Consider the following 4,985-nt stretch of genomic DNA (forward strand, 5'->3'; position numbering starts at 1 on the left):
GTGATGAGAAAATCAGAAGACCAGCAACAGAAACAGGAGTTCAGATCAGCTTGAGTCAGTGCAGGAAAGCACACAGTTGGAATGATGGGTAGGTCCCTTATGGCTCAGCTTATTTAGGGAATATCAAGCAAGACGGGATACGTGGTGCCTCTGCAAGAGACTAACCCTGCTGCTTAAAGTCTTTAACCATGACTCTTAATGGTGCTTTAGCTGTTGATCCATAACCTGATGCATTGTTGTTGTGTGTTTCACAGCTTTGGAGGGGAGAGTGGTCTCTGCTGAACTGGGCGTGGAAGCACTGAGAGGAGGATGCAAGTGAGACTCAAATAAGTGGCTGAACAATCATTTCGCAAGTACTTGAGCAGCATGTTGTTGGCCAATGTTGCAAAATGGGTTTGTTGGCAGGTTCCATGCGCAGAGTAGTTTTATAAAGACAATCCAAGACTCGCAGAACATCACAGTCAAAGGAAAGATCAGCAAAATCCAGGGGAACAGGCAAGAGTTCAGCATGGAAAAACACCAGCAGCACCTTGTCAGGGTGTGACCAAAAGCAAAGGAGCACAACAAGGCGTCAATTTTAATATTTATTACCCCATATGGGGACACAAGGTTCTGGCCAGGCAAAAACCTCCTTCGTTTTCCAAGACAGGGCGACATGGACACTTTTAACAACATGGGTAAAACCATAAACAATCCACAGGGTACCTTCTCCACCAACAGTAACTAACAGATTACATTTAGCTTGATAACGCCGTTTCCCATTTCACAGCACATTCCCAACACACAAAATAATATTTCAATGTTGGGTATAAAAATAGTAATGTTACACATTATTCATATAGCTCTCTGAGTACTTCTGGTTTACCCCCTAGAAAGGTTCCAGATAGTCTAGTCCACATTTGCCAGAATTCCAAGCATGTCTATAAAGACATGCTCTGTAAGCCCGCACTCCCTTTTAAGCACCACCCACTGACCCACGCTGCAGACATGGCTCCTGGGGAACAAACAAAGAAGGCGGCAAAACACATTTGGTGAGCTCAATAAAGTGTTAAAACGGGTCCAACCCATGGTCTGACTCTTCTTGCTAGTGTGCAATCCTAGCATAGAAAAGTATACATTTTAACAATGTTAACTTAGCAACCATTAGCACAAGATATGAGTAGTGTTAGAAATGTTCCAAAGAATCAGAGAGCTATATACCTAGTAAAAATAACAGTGTATTTCTATACTTATGTGGAGTACCTTAAGTTACATTTAAAAACTGCCTTAAACTACATGAAATCCCCAGCACACTCCAATACCCAACACACACAACCCATGTTGATGTTACATGTGGGGACCTTAGTGGGCCATCACATTTCCCCCCACCTCTGAACGCTGGCAAGGTAACCTTGACAGAAAGTCAACAATCACATTGTCTTTTCCTGGTCAATGTTTGATAACAAAGTGAAATGGCTGCATAGCCAAATACCAACGGGTTAAGCAGGCATTTGTGTCCTTCATTCTGTCCATCCATTTAAGGGCTCTGTGGTCCGTTTCCACAAGAACGTCTCTTCCAAGCAAGTAATATCTGAGAGAATCCAAAGCCCATTTTAATGCTAAACACTCTTTTTCCACAATAGAATAACGGGTTTCTCTGGGGTAGAGCTTTCGACTTAGATATACAATAGGATGTTTACCCAGATGTTCCTGTAGTAAGACTGCTCCCAAACCAATATCTGAGGCATCAGTCTGTAAAACAAAGAGCTTGTCAAAATCAGGCCTGTGCAACACAGGTTCATGGCTCAGAGCTTCTTGGAGGTCATGAAAAGCATGTTTAGCTGGTTCTGTCCAAGGGACCTGATTGGGGCAAGTTTTCCTTGTCAAATCAGTCAACAATGCTGCCCGAGTGGCAAAATTCGGAATGAAGCGCCTATACCATCCAGCAAGGCCCAAAAAGGACCTCACTTCCTTTTTGGTAACAGGAAGAGCACAAGACTGGATGGCTTGGATCTTCTGGACTTGAGGCTTAATTAGACCGTTTCCCAGTACATAGCCTAAATATTCAGTTTCATGCTTTGCAAGGGAACACTGTAGGATTTATGGTTAAGCCAGCATCTTTAATATGTTGGATCACTGCTTGTAGATGTTGAAGATGTGCATGCCAAGAATCACTAAAGATCACTATGTCATTAAGGTAAGCAGCTGCAAAGCTACCTAAACCTTGCAGAACAGTGTCCATCAGTCTTTGAAATGTAGGAGGTGATCCATGTAATCCAAATGGTAAAACCCGGAATTGCATTAGACTGGTAGGAGTACGGAAAGCAGTTAATTCCCGAGACTCTGCGGCAAGGGGAACCTGCCAATAGCCCTTACACAAATCAAAAGTACTGATAAATCTAGCTTTTCCCAATCGCTCAAGCAACTCTTCAATCCAAGGCATTGGATATGAATCAAACTTGGAAACAGAATTGAGATAGCGAAAGTCAATGCAAAAACGCAAACTGCCATCTTTCTTGGGCACAAGAACTACAGGGTTACACCACTCACTCTTTGATGGTTCCACAATGCCCATGGCCTTCATCAGTTCCACTTCCTCCATAAATGCTGATACTAACCATTCAGGAATCCGGTAGCTCAGACGTTTGGGTTAAGCATTCTCTTTCAGCACGATTTCATGTTGTACCAAGGGAGTATATCCAGGCTGATTCCTAAAAACATCAGGGTCACAGAGCACGCCTGTCCGGGTGTGGCGATTTCATAGGTGGTAGATCCTAGTCATTTAGTGACAGTGAAAGGCCCTTGCCACTTACCCAAGAGCTTGTTCTCCTCAGTGGGGAGCATCACCAGCACTTGCTGTCCAGGAACAAAAGATCGTTGCTGTGCTTTTTTGTCATACCAGACTTTTTGCTTACGCTGAGCCTCTTGCAGATGATTAGCAGCCAACTTTGTCATGCGTTCTAGCTTCTCTCTCATGCTCAGTACATAGTCAATGGTACTAACCTCATCTGGATTTGGACGCTTTTCCCAGGTTTCCTTCATCAGCGACAGTGGTCCCCGCACTTCATGGGCATAAACCAGTTGGAATGGCGAAAAACCAGTTGATGCCGGAACTTCTCTGTATGCAAATAAAAGATAGGGGAGCCACTGATCCCAGTCAGACCCACTTTCATTCACAAATTTCCGTAGCATCTGCACTAATGTTTGATTAAAACGTTCTACTAAACCATCTGTTTCAGGATGGTAGGGAGTCGTTCTCAGTCCTTTAATGCCCGGCAAGTTGTAGACTTGTTTTAAAAGTGTGGACATAAAATTGGAACCTCTGTCAGTTAAAATTTCTTTTGGGAATCCCACTCTGGAAAAAAACTGTACAAGACAAAATGCTACAGATTTGGCCTTAATGTTTTTCAAAGCAAAAACCTCTGGATAACGAGTTGCATAGTCACAAACGACCAACATATACTTGTTACCTCCTTGACTTCTTTCCAGGGGACCCACAATATCCATGCCCAAGCGCTGAAAGGGAACATCAGTAACAGGCAACGGTATCAGAGGGACTTTAGGGGGACCCCTAACAGAAGTGCTCTGACATTCTGGACAGGTTTTACAGAAGTCTGCGATATCTTGACATTCCTGGCCAAAAGAAATGGTGTGTGTCCGGGTGTGTGTCTTGCGTCTTCCAAGATGACCAGCCCACGGTATGGAATGTCCTAGGGTCATCACTTTAGGGCGCACACATTGGGGAAGCACCATTTGCCACGTTCTCCTATTTTCCTGGTACAGAACGTTGTTTTGCACGCTGAAACAGCTCCCTTTATATTCCCACTGAGCCAGGTTCTCTGGAGTCGACTTGGACATTTTTGAAAGCAACCTAGAGATTTCAGCATCAGTTTGAGCGCATCCTGTGTCTATCAGAGCATTAACGGTTTGACCGTTTAATACAATGTTTTTAATGACTTCACTGGGTATTGGGACTGTATGGGGCTCAGGACCTACTATACTGGGCATGTAGCACATATTATTTGATTTCTTTACCACATTTGGGCACACAGGCTTTTTGTGACCTACTTGACCACAGCTATAGCAGATGATCGTCTTTGTACCACGAGGATTAACATGCTTAACACGTCTTTCTCACATGTCCAACTTCCATGGACTTACCCCCTTCAGCAGTCACAGTTGGACGACGGGGTGATGGCCTGTCTTTGTCCATTTTCCAGTGGGTGTAACTCCAGGGCTGATTTTTACGCCGAGCTGCAACAAATACATCTGCAAGCCTTGCTGCTTCTTCTGCAGATGGTGGATCATGTTCTCTGATCCACACTTGCAACTCTGGGCACAGCATTCTCAGAAATTGCTCCAGGATAATGGTCTCCCCAATTTGCTTGACAGGCTTTGTTGCAGGTTTCACCCACTTTTGATACAGGTCCCTCAATCTGACATACACCTCTTTTGGTGTTTCTTCTGCGAAACAAGTTGTATTTGACTAAAAATGACCTGCACACTTGTTAGTCATTAATAAATGGGAAGCCATTGTAGCGGTGGTCAGAAATAAAATAGTAAAATAATGGTAACAAGTTGGACTTTGTTAAAATTCATACAAATGTTCTAGTTCTTAGAAAATAATAAGTCAGTAACTGTAGTGATGACTAGCTGATGATAATGTGGAAACATAACAGTAACACACTTTCATTGCCCCTCAATCAATTTCCAATTTTTCCTTGCTGTGATGTCTTTAAGTGGTCACGGCTGGATGATGTTACACGCTGGAATTACAGTCAAACTAAAGGGTATCAGAGCTGTAAAATGCAAGCTTGATTCTTTCCATCTTTTTTTCCACTTACTACATCTCACATCATGTAACACCATCAGCTCTGCAGAACAGTCTGGGTAACTTCTACTACTTTACAAGTGAACTTGCACAGGAATAGAGGAGGTAAATGTACTGAGACTACACAGAATCAGGGCTGGAAAATACAGCATCACATGTTCCCTTTGTGTTGCCT

Source organism: Pygocentrus nattereri, chromosome 18 (genome assembly GCF_015220715.1).
Source record: "Pygocentrus nattereri isolate fPygNat1 chromosome 18, fPygNat1.pri, whole genome shotgun sequence".
In the NCBI taxonomy this organism is placed as follows: domain Eukaryota; kingdom Metazoa; phylum Chordata; class Actinopteri; order Characiformes; family Serrasalmidae; genus Pygocentrus; species Pygocentrus nattereri.